This window comes from Malania oleifera, chromosome 12 (assembly GCF_029873635.1).
Source record: "Malania oleifera isolate guangnan ecotype guangnan chromosome 12, ASM2987363v1, whole genome shotgun sequence".
NCBI classification, from domain to species: Eukaryota; Viridiplantae; Streptophyta; class Magnoliopsida; order Santalales; family Ximeniaceae; genus Malania; species Malania oleifera.
Window position 1 is genome coordinate 65,383,952 of NC_080428.1, and position 20,320 is coordinate 65,404,271.

At 37.3% G+C, this 20,320-nt stretch overlaps 1 protein-coding gene across 3 annotated transcripts in view; it reads left to right on the forward strand.

Moving 5' to 3' along the window:
* LOC131143742 (uncharacterized) overlaps positions 1–20,320 on the forward strand; it is a 28,500-nt gene that overhangs the window by 2,117 nt on the left and 6,063 nt on the right. The window contains exons 2-4 of one of the 3 annotated variants that reach the window (XM_058092022.1): positions 7,871–7,936; positions 15,738–15,807; positions 16,733–16,800. The gene's annotated coding sequence lies outside the window, so the exon portion shown is untranslated. Of the gene's footprint in view, positions 1–7,870; positions 8,106–15,737; positions 15,985–16,732; positions 16,801–20,320 lie in introns of those variants that run through there. The other 2 variants (XM_058092024.1, XM_058092023.1) reach the window with 2 other exon arrangements.

Genomic DNA, 20,320 nt, shown 5'->3' on the forward strand with positions numbered 1-20,320 from the left:
ATAATAACAATATTGATTAGAAAATTTAGTCTTTAATCTGAGAGCGGGGTTGAATGATACTGAGACAAAACTTTCTTTTGAAAAAACGTAGGCTGCATTCCTTGTTGTTGCTTCAGTATAGTTCTAAGATACAAGGTAAAAGGCTTGCTTGTTTTTTTGTTCTCTCTCTTGGGATAGGTGGATAGCGTGGATAATCTTTCTAGGCTAATTGTTGCATTTGATGTCCTCATTCTTTTGGATTATGTATGTGTTGTTGGTTCTCTCTTTCATGCATTTTCTCTAAATACATGTAATGTGTATTTCTCTCGGGTGCATTTGTTTAATTCTCGGACCAAAGTTTTTTGAGTTTTTTCCCGTTTTATCTTTATTTTAAAATAATATATTAAATAATACATTATTTAGGAAAATATTTCCTAGAATGACTCTGACGTAATCTCGCTGCTTGGTCTAGCGAGATTTAAACAAATCTCCCTGGACCAAGTTGCGAGATTTAAAGGGCTAGGGCAGTAGAGACGGCGACACGTGGCAAGCAAATCTCGTTGGACCATCCAGCGAGATTTGCCTGAAAATCAGAACGGGGCCTGGGCATGAAAATCGCCCCTGCCCTCTTTCTACATTCTTCCATATTTCCTTCCAGACAGGCTAATAGATCAGCGTGAGGGGCAGAGTGGGGTCTTTGTTTATATAGCAGGGAAATATAAGAAATTCAGAAGATTCATCGGAGCATAGGCTGGGCTGGTGCAGGGGACGGATGCATGCCAATCTCGCTGGATGTAATTATTATTTTTTAAAATGTTGTTCGTCGTCATTGTGCAAGCTGCAGAATTATATATTATTGCTCTTTTTTTTTGGAATATATCTAGTTTTGTATTTGATTTTTATGCTTCGTTTGGCTGCCGAGAAACTGTAGGAAAAATTGTGATTGCAATTTTAGTTTTTTCTTCTCATAATTAAACTTTTTAGAAGCTGGAAAAAGAAAAGCATGTACTACTAAGCTTGCCATTTCTGATGTATGGCATTCGGAAGAACACCATTTCTGGAAATGGAGAGGGCTGGGTTTTGCGCTGATGTCGCTGGCTGGGAGGTTTTGGAAGAATGGGATGTTGGGCAATTCACAAGAGAATTGCAGCTTAAATTGAGGGCAATTTCCAGCTCTGGAAGTTGACCAAGCTGGCTCGGTGTTTCGCCGAAGAAGCCATTGTTCCCGAGGTCTAACAATGTTAGTTTATTGCAGGACACGATCTCCGTCGGGATTCTGCCGACGTATTGGACAAACCCTTGGCTCCCCAGTTAACTAAACAGAGCAGCCACATGAAGAAGAAGAAGAAGAAGCTCTCTGTTGAAAGGACTTTAGAACTCCCATGGCTCCCCAGCTAACTAAACATTGCTAATTACAAACATGGCTCATCGCCCACATCAAAATTAATGTCCAAAACATCAAAAGAAGAAGAAGATGCAAGCAGGGGAAAAAAAAAAAAAACTGGGAACTCATCTATCCATGTGATCAGGCACTTCATGGATCTCCATGATACTCTCCAGCGATGGTTTCTATGCTTCACTGATTTTGTTCCCCGCTCTCCCCTCTCTCAATTTTCTCCAAAACTTCTTCTAATCTCTTCCCTTCTCCTCCCTTGCCCTTCAGCTGAAACATCAACCACTCCAGCTCTTCCTTCGTCAGCACCACCTTCACCCTCATTCCTCTGTTTCGAAACTCATTTTCCTTCACAAGCCCACTTTCCCTCACAATCCCACTTTTCTGCATTTTCTCGCTTGCCCATTTTCATGCACTTTCCCTCACAAGCCCACGGATGTGCCATGCAAATCTCGCTGGATGGTCTAGCGAGATTTGTTTGGGAAATACACTGATCCTGATCCTGACGCGTGACAAATCTCGCTACTTCGTTCAGCGAGATTTGTTAAATCTCGCTGGACCAAGTAGCAAGAGTACGTGAGTGTCATTTTGGAAATAATTTTCCCGAACAGGGTATTATTTAATATATTATTATAAAATAAAGATAAATCAGGAAAAATCTCAAAGTTTTTTGTTGGACTGTTCTGGGCTGAATGGTATTGGACTAGATCATTGTGATGATTATTTTATCCTGTGTCTCCTGCCATTCATAAGGGATAAGATAGAGATACCAGTAATTTATTTTTTCTTTTTGGTTTCTATACACATAATATGCAAAGGGTTCACTCATAAAAATCAACAGATTGTCATGGTTCACTCAAGCATCAGATAATAAAGAACATAGCTTGAGTGAGCTGCAAAGGGTGCATTGTTTCCTTTCAGATTTCCTTTCCGTTATGAGCTTCATATCTTCCTGATTATAGTAGTATGTTTAAGGCGAAATACCAAATCACAATACCCTGAGTGCTGGTATTTAAATTGCGATGTAGGTAATTCTTTTTATGTTTTTCTTATGTGTTTGGTATGTAAGAATGAAATGTAAAAAATCGAATTTGTCACTTCATTGTGCATGTCTTTAATCAATTTTTCGTTTTGATTCTTCTTCCTCGAATCTTTTCCTATTTCATTCCATGAAGTGTTACTTCTTCAATCTTTTGCATTGCCTTACAATGTTCAAGGAATTTTACTGTTGATCACAACAAAATCTTATTCAAAAGTCACACAGCATCTCAAGATTTGTAGACCTTTTTACAATGAATTTTTCTTGTGATGATATCTTTTTTTTTTTTAAAAAAAAATAGAGTTTTTGAGCTTCATGGCTGAGTGGGAAAAAATAAGTTTCAATAAAATTAAATGCCAAGAAGGAGATACTCAATACATTCTTGTTTTGTGGTGCTTGCTTACAGTTGTACATGTGTGTGTGTGTGTAAATTTGTATGTTTATCTATATAATTCATATCATAAAAAAATAACTATTGGGTGAAACTTAGGAATGCTCTAAAATTTAGATTTTTTTGTTTTTTATTTTTAAAATAAATAGCTCAATAATACTCAGAGCTAGTGGGACTGTTGTCTTTAATTAAATTTAAATAATTTAATTTTTTATAATTACTTTTTATTATTGTTATTGATTCAATACATGGTTGTGGTGCTTGCTTGCACTGTGTGTGTGTTTGTGTGTGTGTAAATTTGTATCTTTATCTATATAATTCATATCATAAAAAAATAACTATTGGGTGAAACTTAGGAATGCTCTAAAATATAGATTTTATTTTTTATTTTTTATTTTTAAAATAAATAGCTCAATGATACATGAGCTAGTGGGACTGTTGTCTTTAATTAAATTTAAATAATTTAATTTTTTATAATTACTTATTTATTTATTTATTAATATTGATTCAAAGGTATTCAATAATCTTGGAAGTCTTGAACTTTGCATTTGCAATGAACGATAAAGATGCTCCAATTAAAAGCATTTCCTCAAAAAATGTTAATTATAACTATAATAAATTGTTAAAACATAACCATACATTATATATGCATCATTTACTATTAATTTTAAAGAGAAAAAAATATGAAATTTCTCCTAAATTTTTTTTATTTTTCTAAATTCTTTAATTCATATATATATTAGGGAGAGTAGAATCTGCTCCTTGAATCTTAAGTGAATATGTTTTTTCTCTTAAAAAATATGTGAAAGTTAATTTCTAAATTAACTTTACTTTCCATATTGCCTTTTAAAATAAATATAAAAAATATATTTTGATATTATAATGATTTATAAAATTCAAAATCAAATTACATAGGAAATATGTCAAGTATAATTAAATATTTAACAGAAATTTATTTTTTAAAAAAATTTATAAAACTCATGAATTACAATTACTTAAAAAATATGTACTTTTTAAATATTTGTTAGTCTTTATATTTGAACAGGTTTATATAAAAAATTAAATATTAAATAATTACTAAATTAATATATATATATAGAAAGGGAAATTCTAGTTAATACATGACATTTTGACATCTACATAATTTGGATTTGTAAAATCTAACACACAAAAATACACACACACACACACACATATATATAACAAAAATAGAAGCCTAGGAAATACAAAAAAATCATAATAACTTAACACTATATACAATACCATCCATCATAATACTAGAGTTACTACATTTATTATATACACATCTCAAATAAGAAAGACCTAGGGACATCTCCCACAAAATCCAACTGTCCCCACCAAAACGTACCCTTTAGAGAGGGCAGATCAACGGTATTATATTAGCGGAGCTTTACCCGCTCTCCTATCTGGGACTCCTGAAATGTTTATGAAATTCGGGGTGAGACACCTCTCAGTAAGAGAAATAAACTAACACTAGTGTGTGGCAACATGAGCATTTCTATGATATATATATATATTTCTGGGAAAAACATGTATAATCACAACGTGACAGAACATATTGTATTCTCATAGCATAACTCATCTCATATAATAATAATACAAAAACAATTCTCATAGGTTAGCTGACTGTTGTCATGTATTACCCCCACATGATTGGGTTGTGTGGCTCGAAGGCGGGATTGACAATGGTTGGCCAACCATTGCCAAGTCAAAAGTACAATCTGTAAGTCCGATGGGTCTGCCAGACCTGGTCTGTACACCAGGGGCGCTCACACTTCTTAAAACCACATTGATCATCCAATCTCACACCACTCCATACAGTGGCGTTAACACAAATATCATGATAAATCATGAACACATAGTATCGGTACCGTGCAAGTGTTGGCCTAGACCAAGCCAACCAAGTTCTGATAACATATATCATATACTGAAACTGTGATACATGAATATTTCATACCATTAATTACCAAATCAATGTCATCATATCGTTGCATATATACGCATATCATGAAAATCATCGACCCATACACCGGTATTTCACATTTTACCATAGCTCGGCCCGTACGTCGGCAAATCATATCCATAATTCAGCCTGTACGCTGGCAAATCATTTTCATAACTCGGCCCATACGCCGACAAATCATATACACAGCACGACCCGTACGCCAGCAAACATATCCATATGTCGGCCCGTACGCCGGCAAACATATCAATAGTTCGGCCCGTACACCGGCAAATCATATAAAAATCTCGGCCCATACGCTAGTTTTTCATTATTAAAATTCATATCTTTATCATATCCCCAGAAAACTGTATTTCATTATAATTCTACTCATGCGACACGAAATAGGTTTTTCATATATTAAACATATCATCTTTTTCAACAATATTTCCCAAATATAAATCATATATAAATATATTAATTTTTCTGAAATCAAATGTTGTAATAATATATATACATTTTCATAAAATAACTAGCTTAGTTTATCCCCTTACTTGATTCCTGAAAAACCCTAAAAGAAATACTCCTACACCCGCAGGGTTCCTCGTTCAATATCTTGAAAACGACATTTCCCAAAACTAAAGTTCAGTATTTCTTCGCGTACTATGTTTCCTACAACTGTCAAATAGCCAAATACTGAGTACAAAGTCTTACCCTGAATCTGGGATGGTTTCCAACTCAACCCCACCGACGATTCACTCTAGTAGATTTGAAGAGAACTCTCACAGGGGTGTCGTGGTGGCTTCAGATCGTTGAATCGGTGTAAATCCGGCCTAAAAACTTAGAGAGAAGGAGGAGAAATCGAAGGATGAGAGAGAGAGATTCCTGCGCACAAATGGGCTGAAAAATCATGTTTAAAACTATTTATACTGCGGCCTTCGTCGACAAGATCATGAAGACAACTCGTTGACAAGCTCTCTCTCCTCGTCGACGAAATTCAGATCCCCCAAACCCCCGCTTAGTATTTTTTCGTCGACGAATCATGTCCTCGTCGACGAGCTCCTTTTATACCCTCATTGACGAATCTCCTGTGTTTGTCGATGAGAAGCTGAAAAAAAAAATTCCTCGGGTTATTACATTCTCCCCTCCTTATAAAAATTTCGTCCTCAAAATTTACTGTTCATGTAACTTATCATCCCTTAAAAGAAAAATGGTCTACTTATTATATTACTTACCCTCACTTATGGGGGAGGAATACCGTAATTACATTCTGACTCCTGAAAAATTACATATACAAAAGAAAATTCTCTCAAAACTAAAATACCACTTACTAATTAAATTATTACATGTACCTGCAAAAGAAACATTACCTAACTACTTACATTTTACCCAATTAAACTTCTTGGAATAAGTACAGATACTTCTTGTAAAGACTCAAACCTATATAAGCTGGATTCGTCGACGAAGGGTCATGTTCGTCGATGAAATTCAGAGTCTCGTCGACGAGCAAATATCAAGCGGATCAGAGAAATATCCGAAACTTGAACTCGGCGATGAAGGGATGGCCTTGTCAACGAGCTGTGTGGTGGATTCGTCGACGAAGACGTCGCCTCGTCGACAAATTGGACTTGGTCAAAGACCCTATAAATATCCGTCTTGAGTTACTTAAGGGCTAAGTTTCTCCCAAAAGCTCTCTCTCTCTCTCTCTAACCTGCGAATCTCTCTCTCTCTCTCTCAGATTCTTCGCCGTTCGTCGTCCGTTTCCGAAAACGGAGGGTAATGCGTGGATCAGAAGAGAAAACTCTACAATTTTAGTGGATCAGATCGTCGTTTCGGAGATTTTCGAGGTTTCCCAAAAATCGAGGTAGGGATCTGATTTCAATTTTTATTGGATATTTGGATAGTAGTAGAAAATATAGTAAGATTATGTTCTATGGTTTTAGGTTTCCAAGATCTCGGGTTGTCGGTTTGGATCATTTTTGTACGAAGTTTCGTTTCGAGTTTAAGGTAAGGAGAATTTGATTACAATAGTCATTTTTGGAAAACTAAACTGCTAAAAAGCTACTTTATACTTATATGTATGACTTAACTGCTTAGTTGCTAAATTCTACAGAGTAGAAATGCCGGTTTTACGATTTTTGGTAAAAACGAAAATTTTGGCGTATGATCTCCAAATCTTACGAAAATCACTTATTTGCATTTATATTGTAATAGGAGACGCTTGAATCATTTACTTTTCCTTTTAAATGATGTTTATTGGATTTATATCATTTAGCGGATATTTTTGGATTAAACTCGTGTGATATATGTTGAAATGGAAATGTATGAATTTTCTATACTATTGATATAGATTATGGGAACGGAGTTCCAATTTGTTATTCTAAGTATGTGGAAAACAGAGACCGGTGATACACCGAGCTGCATTTGTGAAAAGGGGTAAACTGAGTGGATAGGCGCCGGTTTGAACCCGATATGATTAATTGAGTTTTTGAAAATATTAGAATTGTATAGGTTACTATATTTTGCTATAAATTGAATGTATGATAAATGGAACCACAGCTTGCTACTAAAGAAGTTGAAAAATACTCCAGTAATAAGGGTTGAAAGATACTCCAATGTAAGAAGTTGAAAAAGCTTCAGTAATAAGGGTTGAAAGATACTCCAAATGGTAAGAAATATTCCCCAGCTGGAAGGGTATAGTGCAACCATTCATGTTTAAAATCAGTTTGGGTACATAAATAGTCGGCTAGCAGGTGTAGTGAAACCATTGGTAAAATAATAAACCAGATGGGGGCAGTCGGACTATATATAGATATTTGACATATGTCTGCACGAACAGGGCATTGTTGGAGATATCAGTGTACAACTCGTGCCACGGGGTAAATAGGCAATACATGTATGACAAGCTGTTAGTTGTTCTAATAATTATATGCATGATTTAAATACTTGATGTACAGATAAATGTTATATGATATAGTATTATAAACAAATGTTTCAAATGTATGAGTTTGTATGAAAATGTGCACATATGTAGTCACACACTGTTGTAACACTTTCTTCCTTACTGAGAGGTGTCTCACCCTATCATATAACCTTTGTTTTCAGGTCCATCAGTACATCGGTCCTAGTAGCTAAAAGGATTGGGGAGATCGGATTTTTGATTTAACTTACGTAAGCATTTCGATCTTTTATTAAAATTAGGTGAAGTTCCTTTTTGGAGGGTTGTAATAACAAGATTTATTCTAAGTTCGAATTTATGTAAATTATGGATGTATTAGTAAGCCCTGGTATAAGTCTAGTGGAAATCCCAATAAATGTTTATGTTTTTCCGTAACATTTACATTATTATTAGGTATGAGTTACACTCGTATGTCCCTGTTTAGGGCGGGTTGTCTATGTATTTAGAACAGGTGCAGGTACTATGTATGAGGGAGTGACACCTAGGTCCGTATAAAAGGTTGGGTCGTTACACTTCTACTTCATCTGCTCCTCGAATTTCCAAGAAGCATCTTCAACTGTATAATTTCTTCAGAAAACTTTTACTCGAGGAATCTCCACAAAACTATATCAATTGGATCAACAAGGCCAAATTTTCACAAGAACGTTAAATAACATGAAGAACAAAGCAAAAACAAACATACAATGCCAAACATAAGCATAATAAAGAAATAAAGACAAAAGGCAGAAGGAGAGCATACCTAGTAGAGGGAAAGAGACCCCTTGGTTGAGACAAGGAACAAATGAGCGAGCTCGCGTCCTTTACAGAGAAGCCCACACGAATCCCCAAAAAAATTAGCATCTCGAGAGGGCAAGAACTCATTAATCTGTGTGGACGTCTTGAGGAAAAAAAAAATCAAATCCCTATGCAGATGCTGACATGGCACCAATTTCAATAAATCTTGATTCTCCAAAGGTATGACACAATTAACAAGAAACTCTTAAATTTTGCAGAGGTGGCGAACGTAATGAGTAGAAACCAACGTCACGACAGAGCAGCCCAATTGGCGAGCACATATCGCGAGGCTGGAAGGTTGTCCAATAAATGAGCACAGCTCACTAGGCAATGAAGAATAAGCTTAACTGATGAGCACAGCTCATTAGGCCACCCAACCGCCTAACAAATGAGCATAACTCATTAGGCAAAGAAGGCCCAACTGACGAGCACAGCTCATGAGGCCATATAACTGCCAACAAGTGAGCACGACTCACTAAGAAAAAAGACCTAACTAGGAGCAGTTCGACAAAAACAACTTGGCAAGAAATGCTGCGAAGAGCAACTCGACAAGAAATGACACGATGAGTAGCTTGGCAAAAGATGCCACGACAAGTAGCTCGGCAGAAATAACTTGACAAGAAATGCTGTGAAGAGCAGCTCTACAAGAAATGATACGATGAACAACTCGGCAAGAAATTCCACGACGAGTAGCTCGGTAGAAACAGCTCAACAAGATTTGCCTTGAAAAGCAGCTCGACAGAAAATGCCTACAAAGAGCTACTAAAAAAAAATAGCTCGGCAATAATTGCCTTGAAGTGTAGCTCAACAGAAAATGCCCACAAAGAGCTGCTCGACGAAAATAGCTCGGTGAGAATTGCCTTGAAGAGCAGTTCAGTAGAAGTTTCCCATGAAGGGCAGCTCGACAAAAAATGCCGCGAAGAGCATCTTGACAAGAAATGATACGATGAACAATTCGACAAGAAATGCCACGACGAGCAGCTCGACAAAAAATGCCCATGAAGAGCTTCTCAGCAAAAATAGCTCGACAAGAATTGCCTTGAAGAATAGCTTGGTAGAAAATGCCCACAAATAGCTACTCGGGAAAATAGCTCGGTGAGAATTTCCTTGAAGAGCAGCTTGATAGAAGTTGCCCATGAAGAGTAGTTCTACAAAAACAGTTCGACAAGAATTGCCTTGAAGAGCGGCTTGATAAAAATTGCTCACGAAGAGCAGCTCGACAAAAATAGCTCGGCGAGAATTGCCTTGAAGAGCAGCTTGACAGAAGTTGCCCACAAAGAGCAACTCGGAAAAAAAAACTCGGCAAGAATTGCCTTGAAGAGCGGCTCGACAGAAGTTGCCCACGAAGAATAGTTTGGCAAAAACAGCTTAGCGAGAACAGCTCGATAAGAATAGCTCGATGAGAACAACTCAGCAAGAGCAGCTCGACACAAATACTCAATGAAGATCTGCTTGGCATCATTGGCTTGGGTGAGTCGAAGAACCTGGCTCGATACGACTCGCACACAGAAGCATCGACTCGGATGAGTTGGCATGTAAGTAGATTTGACTCAGCAAGACGCACCCAAATCTGGCTCGAAAAAACCTTATTTGCCTCCACCTCGGCTCGAACTAGCCGACGCCCCCTCAAGTTCACCTCAGTAAAGCCAAGAGCACCGCAAGATCAGCTCGGGTAAGCCAAGCACGCCCCAAATTCGGCTTGGCAAACCATAGATAAAGAAGTAGCTGAAAAGGGTGTTAAAAAAAACTTTTTTGGGGGTGTTGCCCCCGGACCCCCAGGAGGGGTCATCACCATGATCAAACACAACTAAGCTCCATAAAAGCTCAACAAGAACAATTTTCGAACTTTGGGAACATTGTCCAAAACTTCGAAACTAAGGGACATGGTCCAAAACTTCGAAACTAAGGGGGGACGACTAATATACCCTAAATATATATCAGGGTCAAAACAATCGATTTACCATAAAGGAGCATTAAGGCACAACCACAATCAAGGCCATTATCGCTTTAGGACAGTTGCTCTAAAGGGGTCAATCCCATGCAGACCAGAGCAATTCACGCCCGTGCCATAACTCGCCAATAAATAGCCATACACCCTCGAGTCAACTCTTACCACTATAAATAGAGACTCAGGCGAGAGGCCAAGGTAACTGACTCTTAACCCACTTTACTATTGCATTCAATCTCTTTGAAGTATTCCCTTACTTAGGCATCAGAGTGATCCCTTGGAGTACACCTTGGGTCCTCCAAGCCTTCTTTGTTTTCACCATTTTCAGGTCATCAAAAATCGGAGAGCAACGTGGCAGGTCACCGCCATTTTTATCTCGCAACAATATCTGTTAGCCCAAGGGGCTAAGGGTTCTCATTCCAGCTTGTTTTGATGACAACAACCCATTAGTGGTTTTTAAGTATGCTAACATTTTTTCCTCGAGTTCAGTTCAGATATATAGGACAGTTCCAAGGCAAGCATAAGGGTGAGACATATATTGAACAAGCAAAGAGCAAATGACCATCAACAAAGTTCTACGCATGGCACATCCGGAGCTCAGCCACCCAAACAAAGCATATATAAAACTCTACATTAGTTATATTTTTGTTGAGTTGTGTGTGTGAGAGGTAAGATGTATGTTACAACTCTTGTGAATATGGTGTGGTCAAGAGTATCTTGCAAGAGACGAGCAAATTACATTTGCATATAGTTCACAATAGGCTAAGACATGAATATCGAGTTCACACATGCATAATGAGTCACTTAACTAGATAAAATGTCAAAATGGCTTTCAAACGTATTTTATCAAATCAAGACATCTTATAACTAGTAAAAATAATTTTGGACAAGATTGGTTTTAACTTGAACAAAAGACTATTTTTTGGAACTTGTCCATTTTCATTTAGGTTTTTATTAAAGAAAAAATAGAGTGACTCATCAGCGAATGTATTGGACTCGTCGACGAAAAGACCTCGAGGCCACCTAAAATCTCAGAGGTGACTCGTCGACGAATCCAGAGATTCATCGACGAATGTATATGAGTGGCTCGTCGATGTATACAGGGGAATCATCGACGAAGAGAAACCGAGACTTAATTGGTTTCTGTAGAGAAGACTCGTCGACGAATGCATGTGTAGGACTCGTCGACGAGGTCACGGAATCGTCGAAGAATGTCGGGTGGCAGGACGCATTTAATGCGCAAAAACGACTAGCTTTCAAATTGTCTTTTCTCCATTAATGTCCATCGACTCTTTAGCGAGCTGCTCGTCCCTTTGCCCTTTAATATGAGTCTTGTGCATTCATTCTGAATAAGTTGAGCACTTTGTTAGCTTGGTGTATTCCCAAGAGGGGGGGTGAACTGCGTATTTAAAAATTTCTCCTAGGTTTTGTCCAAAATTACACAACCAGTATTTCACAAATCTAGGGTTTTTCTATATATCATTAACCCAATCAATCTCAGTAGTAAAACATAAACATTCAAGTGCTAAAATTTAAAATGCGAAAATTAAGAGTAGGCACAAGAAATGTTATCGGGGTTCATCCAACTGTGCCTACGTCCCCACCTCTAGCTCGCAAGCCCGAGGATTCCACTAATGCTCACTTAACAGGTGGAGCAGCACCTAATACAATCAGGTCAATTAGCACATGATTGACCTCAACCTTTACAAATTCTCCTTGAGGGGCGGAGAAGACCCTAGGTCAATTCACAGGGCTGACCCCATCCTGATCCTTCCGGGTTAGATCAAGCCCCCTCAGGCCATGCTTGGAAATACAACAGTATTTTTTACAACATAACTGGTATAGTGATTATGCTTCTCAAGTAAAGCAGATATGTACCCTAATACGCACAGTATACTTAATCAATCACACATCAACAATAAAGGAAATGTAAGCTCAGTGATGTGATTTTGTGTAAGCAACACTCAATAAGATATTGTCACTAATATGCTCAAGAGTGTTCTAATCAAGCTACTTCTTTGAAACAGTAAATATCAAATCTCAATAATAAACCAAGGTTTCAAAGATGCTAATCAAATATTCAAATTGACTCAAAATATTTTTCTTTAATGAAATAGGCACAAGAGTAGTTTGAAAATATTATAGCTTATATATATATTACACACAAAATATAAGCTCTAATGAATCTTGCAATGACAATGCAAAGACCCACTTAGCTATAAGATTTTTCCCACACAAAGATTTATCAAATAAAATCGGAGGGAAAATCAAGCTAAACCCTCAATATGAAAATCACAAGCACAAGAGCAAGTGAGAGTTTTTAGCAAAACGGAATAATTAATAAAACACTCACAAAGCAATACTTCTCAAAAGAATGGAAGTATTATGAGTGTATGGGGTTGGAACGAACAAATAGGGTTTAGAAAATTTGAGAGAATTTTTGGCTAATCCTATTTGCTAATCTTGCTTTAATTTTGCAAATGAAGAGATATACATAGGCATAGGCAAAATTATGACCGTTGGGGACACCAAGGGTATTCTTAAAACCGTTTTAAAACGTTTTAGGAAAATTAACCCTATTTAATTAAATTTAACCTTCGTAAAAAGTAATTTAACCCGCGAGATTCGGGTGCTTGGTCTGAGGTTCGGGTGTCCGAATAGACTCAGTTAAAAATTCAATTTTTAAAGGTTTAGGTGCCCAAAATCAGAGTTGATTGGCTGAACCAAAGACAGAAACTTTCTGTCTCGGTTCGGGTGCCCGAAGCTGAGTTCGATTTACCGAACCAACAAGTTCGGTCGCCCGAGGCCTTTTTGATCGTGAAGGTTTGGGTGCCCAGGTTGGTGAAAAGCAATCTGACATGGGTTCGGTTGCCCGAGGGTGATGCGCTCATTTTTGGTTTGGTCGCCCAAAACTTGGTTAACTCGTTGACTTCTCAGCGGTTCAGGCGCCCGAGATGTTTTGAACACGACGGGTTCAATTGCCCAACCTCTCACAAATTTTGCCTATTTAATCCATTTTTTAAGCCAATTGATTCCCTTGATTATGTAAGTGATATGGGAACTGTTTTTGCATTTGTCTAGCGACCTAAGGTCTTCCTATCCTACTAGAAAAATTCGGCGTCGGTCGACCGAAGGGTGCCCTAAGGTCATTCGGTCCCTATGGTCAGTCTATGGCATTTCTGAGCTTACAAACCTACATGCATGACATGCACAGATTATTACAGACCATATCCCTAGTTACTATTACAGATCCATTGTAATAACCCAGAAAAAAAAATAAATTAATTAAAATTATCAATCAATTAATTAATTAAATATTATTAAATTAATGTGTTAAATAAACAAATAAAAGGAATAAAAAATTTAAATAAAATTAAAATTATTTATTATTAATCAATTAATTAAGTATTGTTAAATTTGATTTGTTGAATAAATAATATGATATATATATATATATATATTATAATATTATTAGATAGAGTAAATAAAGGAAAAAATAAAAAATAAAGGAAGACACCTGGGCGGATTTCAATTGAAATCCACTTTCAATTTGAAACATAGAGTAGCCCCCCCCCCTTCTGAAATTCTCACGTATCCTTCGGTTGATCGGAAAACGAAATGTATTGTTAGATTCCTAACTCCGCCATTAACATTTTTATTAGAGCGGATTTGTCATGGGAGCGACATAGACACTATTCTTGGAGAAATGTATATTTCCTCTAAATCTTTAATTTCTCCTTAAATCTGTCGTTAAATCAATGATCAGACATCACTACGGGGTCCTAGTCACGATCGTCGTCATTTTGACGTGAGTAAATTTTCAATTGGAGTTTTTTAGACCCCACTCCAAAGCGAGAGTGGGATTTGAGAAATTAGGTAAATTGGTTCTATTTAAGAGTATAACTATTTACTTAGAATTTATGGGCCTAGAATATTTTAAAATAATATTTTATTTAGGGTTAATTTAATGGATTTAGGATTTTTGATTCAGGGTCCGGGTGAGCGTCGTAGGTATTTTTTGAAGTCCTTGTTGGCGTAGTTTAAGAAACCAGGTAAGAGGAAAACTATATATTAAACCAGAATTTTTATGAATTTAATGGAAAATAAATTGTGTTATATATACGTGTATATGTTTCGGTATGAGTTTAAAATGTTAACCATTTAAATTATGTTTTTCCGAGTTTAGGATTGTTTATTAGATACGTATATGCAAAAATGAACTGATGAAAGTGGAAAATACTATCAGGACAATTATGTAATAAATGGAAGGTATTTTCAATATATAAACGTTAAATATTGGTTGGCTTATTTTATAGATAATGTATGAATTTTATTGCTAAATTGTGTGACATGAGTAATGTAAGTTCTGTGCAAATATATGTTAAATGTATGAAATGCAAGCTAAGTAAGTAAAACATTAAGAATGAAATATGATATGAACCATGTTGCTTGTGTATGTTAATGCAACCATGTAAATGTATGATAGCTGAAAAATGTTGGGTAAAACAGTTGAAAAATATTAGGTAAAACTTTTGAAAGATGTTGGGTAAAACATCTGAGAGATGTTGGGTATGTAATGAAATGAAATGAAAATGGAAATGAATGAAACAAAAATGAAGTGTGAAATGTGAACAATATAAAATGGGAAAGAGTCACTTAAAGTGAAATGAAATGGAATGTTAAAATTATGAACATGAACATAGGTGAATGGTTGAATAATGATAAAAAGAATAATGTATTATGATATTAGAAGTATCTATGCTCGTAAAGCATGTTACGATCGGGCGGGGCATACTCTTTGCCTGAGGGTTTGCTGAGAAAGGCGAGTGCGCTAGTTGTATCAGATGTTGCAGTAGCTACATAATGCACTAGGACAGAGGGAGCCTACTTGTATGGGCGGGTAGATTTTCCTATCTTTGGGGTCTTCGCTGGTAAACCTTTGTTTGAACTGTGTGAGTACGAGATTAATTTAATACTTGAGGTCTTACTGAGTAAGGTGAGTGCCCTGGTATGTTTCAGTAGCGACCCTTGGGTTGCCAAATGTATCAGAGTATATAGGTGTTACTTGTATGGACCGGTAATCACCCCTATTCTTAGGTAATCTCGTGGGTTAAATCTTTTGCATGTGATTGATTAGGTTCAGAGAATGATTCCATAAATTATGTTAACGATTTTCAAATGTTAAATATTATGTTGTTATATAAACTCATATTAGCCATACGCTGTTTTAATATATTGTTTCTTCCCTTACTGAGATGTGTCTCACCTGAATATAAATTTATCTTTTACAGGATTTTCTCGAGATCGAGCTTAGAGAGCTCGTGGTTTTATAGCATGTTTAGGAAATAGAAAGAGAAAAGGGTATATCTTTATGTTGATTTTGAGATGTATAAATTTATATTTTATGTTTCATGTGTTAAATCTTCTGAGAAATGAATGGTTATGAATACTGGAAGTGTAGGTTATGTTTTGGAGACATGTATATATGTGATTACAGGTGGTGAATAGTTAATTTGGATTATAGATAGGAATAGTAAACTCTTATATTATAATTGTGGAGATTATATTTATGTTTTCCGCTGCGTGCATAATATTAGTATGTGGATTATTAGGTAAATGAATGGATTAGTAACACTTCGGGCCTACGTAAAGGTTTGGGGCGTTACACCCATATTACATTGATTGACTTTACAATATGAAATAGAATCTTCAGGGTCTTCAGGCTTCACTTCAGGTTGCCGCATGCCATTATATGAGTATTTGTCAATAAGAACCTGCACACAAACTTGGCAACTTAGATTGTATGTGGATTTTCAACAGTCGATCGTGCCTATGTTGTGGACAAGCTCCTCGTCAATTAGGGTTGAGGAGGCCAATTTGACTTTCGGAGTTCAGTCGACTTATTGTGGTTAGCCAGCCAATGATAGGTCCACCTGAGGCCGCACAACCCTGTCATGAGGGGTTAAATCATGACTTTCAGTTATCAATCCAGGGAAATTTTCTCAGTTATTATATATATATATATATCTAGATTTATAGAAACCGTAGACATACCTATGAATATTAGAAGTATTATGATTAGAATATTCAGTAAAATAGTTTATATTAAACAACATAGGTATGAGCTGTACTGTGTATTAATATTACATGTTTTCTCAGACTCAGTTATTTGCAGTACTTCATATATCATATTTTACAATTATGTAAACTTATCTACCACACACTAGCAATAGCATATTTCGTCTTATTGAGCATTCTCTCATTCCAGTGATTTAATATTTTTCAGGTGATCCAATTAGGCGAGCAGATCAGACTCGCAGATAGAGAGGACTACAGTACCGCCCTGTCTATAGGGTGAGTATTTTTGGGAAATCGCTTTTTGAGTAGTCTCTAGGTCCAGGTGAGGGTATTCTGGGAATGGTTATGTATGCATATTCTAAAAATTCTGACACTTTGGTATTGTATATATTGACATGGTTATATGTATTCTGTTTCCCGCTGCATAGGTAGTTTATGGTTATACAGGTTCCACGGTCCTTACCTAGTTCATGATGATGGTTTGATTTAAATTAGAAGGTATCAAAGCGGTGAAATTTTACAATGTATATATGTGAAAAAAAAAATGGCTTGAAATATCAAGTCATTACATTTTGGTATCAAAGCTTAGGTTGTTAGGTTCTGTAGACTTTAGAGTGCAGCGGAAGCAATACCTGAGTATATGAAAGGATTTGAGGTTTTGTTTTGTGGTCTAGGTACAGGATTTCCGTGATGGTTTTTGTGTCTTTCCTAGGGTGATGATTTCAGGAAAGTCATAGTAAACTATTGTTGGGTCGTGTATCTAGGTTGTAGGATTGAATTTTGAAATAAGATCAGAGAGGGTAGTTAATAGTGAATATGAGATTTCAATTGAATGAAATAAATAATTCTGTACGGGAGATAGGGTCCTTAAATTGTGTTCTTTGTCTTTTCAAGATGGACCTAGGGAGCAGTGATACGAATGCTAGGGGTGATGGAGTAGGATCTTCCAGTATGGGAGGTGGAGATACTGATGCGGTATTACACAGCGTCACCCAGCAGGTGAAAGTGATGGCTGAGATAGCTAGAAGCTCAAGGGAGCATAGCTGCACGATCAAGTAGTTTACGCGGATGAAGCTCCCATCTTTTGCTAAAGGAGCTGACCTAATTATGGCTGAAAATTGGGTCCAAGAGATTGAGGAAACGTTGACAGTGCTTCCATGTACAGACGAACAAAAGGTAGTATTTGCAACGTTCAAACTAACAGGAGAGGCAAAACGCTGGTGGAGATCAACGAGGTTGATTGAGGAACAGAGACTGGATCCTATGTTAGTGACGTGGAGTCGATTTAAGGAATTACTCTTTGAGCGATATTTCCCTACTATCGTTTGAAGCGCAAAGGTAGCAGAATTCATGTACTTAGCTCAGGGGCAGATGACAGTATCATAATACGCAGATCGATTTATTGAGTTGTCTCGATTTGCCCCATATTTGACACCAGACGAGGAGAAGAAGGCGAAAAAGTTTGAAGAAGGCCTGAGGCAGAATTTGTTTGAGTAGGTTATTGGTTTTTGGGCTTAGACATTCGCGGAGGTTGTGGATAGGACTGCGGTTATTGAGAGTGGCATGCAGAGAGGTATCATAGCCCAGAATCAGAGAAAGAGACCCACGCCTCAGGATTTTCAGGTGGGTTCTAGTCGGGGCCCATGGAGAGGAGACCGTTACAGTGGAGGTCAGAGGCAGATGACGAGATCTCGTGAGAATCAGGGTGTGCACACCTACCCTGTGTGTCAAACGTGCGAGAGGAGACATCTGGGAGAGTGTCGGGCAGGGAGAGGCATTTATTATTATTGTGGGAGACCCGACCACATGGCACAAGCATTCCCAGGACCGCCGATCTAGGTCTTAACTCCCAGAACCTACCGGGAAGGTTATCAGGAGCCTCGTGGAGGCCAGCAGAGTAATGTAACCCTGATGAGGGTTTATGCTTTGATGCCGAGAGACGCTAAGACTGCCGCAGATCTAGTGACAAGTACCTTTACTGTTCTACCATATAAAGTTATTGTTTTATTTGCTTCAGGTGCTACTCATTCCTTTGTGTCTGCGGCCTATGTTAAAGGTTTGGAAACGAGACCCACTTATTATATGTAGAATTGTTAGTAGCTACACTGTTAGGGTTAGTGATGAAGTGTCGTAGGGAGCTTAGGGATTACTCAATAAAAATTCAGGGGAGGGTGTTACCAGCTAACTTGATTGTGCTAGATATGCAAGGATTTGACGTAATACTAGGTATGAACTGGTTAGCAACTAATTATGCTAATATCAATTGTCATCTAAAAGAGGTGATATTCAGACCATCAGGAAAGCAAGAATTTAAGTTTATCGGATCGCAGGTGTATTCCTCGCCTCAGTTAGTGTCAGCCATGCAGGTGAGAAGACTGCTTCTGGATAGATGTCAGGGGTTTATGGCCTTTGTAAAGGAGGTATCAGAAAATGAATCAAAACTTGACAGTACACCAGTGGTAAAGGAATTTTTAGATGTTTTTTCAAAAGAGCTACTTGGGTTGCATCCTAATCTTGAGCTAGATTTTGCTATAGATGTACCTCTAGGGACAGCGCCGATCTTTAGGGCTCCTTACCGTATGGCTCCAACTGAATTGGGAGAATTAAATGATCAGTTACAGGATTTGTTAAATAAAGGGTTTATCAGACCTAGCCTATTGCCTTGGGGAGCACCAGTGCTATTCATAAAGAAGAAAGATGGGTCTATGAGGATGTGCATATATTATAGGGGGATAAACAAGGTAACCATTAAGAACATATATCCTCTATCCCGTATAGATGATTTATTTGATCAGCTTCAGGGTACATGGGTTTATTCCAAGATCGACCTCAGATCAAACTATTATTAGGTGAAGGTTAAAGCAAAAGATATCTCTAAGACAACTTTCAGGACCAAGTATGGGCATTATGAATTTCTAATTATGTCATTTGGTCTGACGAATGCTCCTGCGGTATTCATAAACTTCATGAATAGAATTTTTCATCAGTATTTAGACCAGTTCATTATGGTTTTCATTGATGATATACTGGTCTACTCAAGGAGTTTTGAGGAGCATGAGGCACACTTACGGTTGGTACTTCAGACACTCAGGGAAAAGGAATTATATACTAAGTTTAGCAAATATGAATTCTGGTTAGAGAAAGTTGCGTTTTGGGGGCATGTTATATCAAGGGATGAAATTTCAATGGATCTCAGCAAGATAAAGGTAGTGGTAAATTGGGAAAAGCCAAGGAATGTTCAAGAGATTAGGAGTTTCTTGGGACTGGCGGGATATTACCGTCAGTTTGTAGAGGGATTCTCAGGACTATCATGGCCTTTGATGCGACTGACCAGGAAGAATGCCGGATTTGCATTGAATGATGAAAGCGAGCAGAACTTCCAGAAATTAAAATAGCGGCTCGTCACTGCACCAATACTAACAATTCCATCTAGAGGTAATGGTTATGTAATTTACAGTGACATGTCTTTGAAAGGACTTGACTATGTGTTGATGCAGCATAGTAGGGTCGTAGCTTATGCCTCCTGACAATTGAAAGAGTATGAAAAGAACTACCCTACCCACAATCTAGAATTGGCTGCAGTGGTACACGCACTAAAGATTTGGAGGCATTACCTGTACGGTGAGAGATGCAAGATATTCACTTATCATAAAAGTCTAAAATACTTCTTTACGCAAAAAAAAAGTTGAATATGCAGCAAAGGAGATGGTTAGAGCTCATTAAGGATTATGATTGCACCATCAGCTACCACCTAAGTAAAGCAAATGTGGTGGCTGATGCACTAAGCTGTAAATCA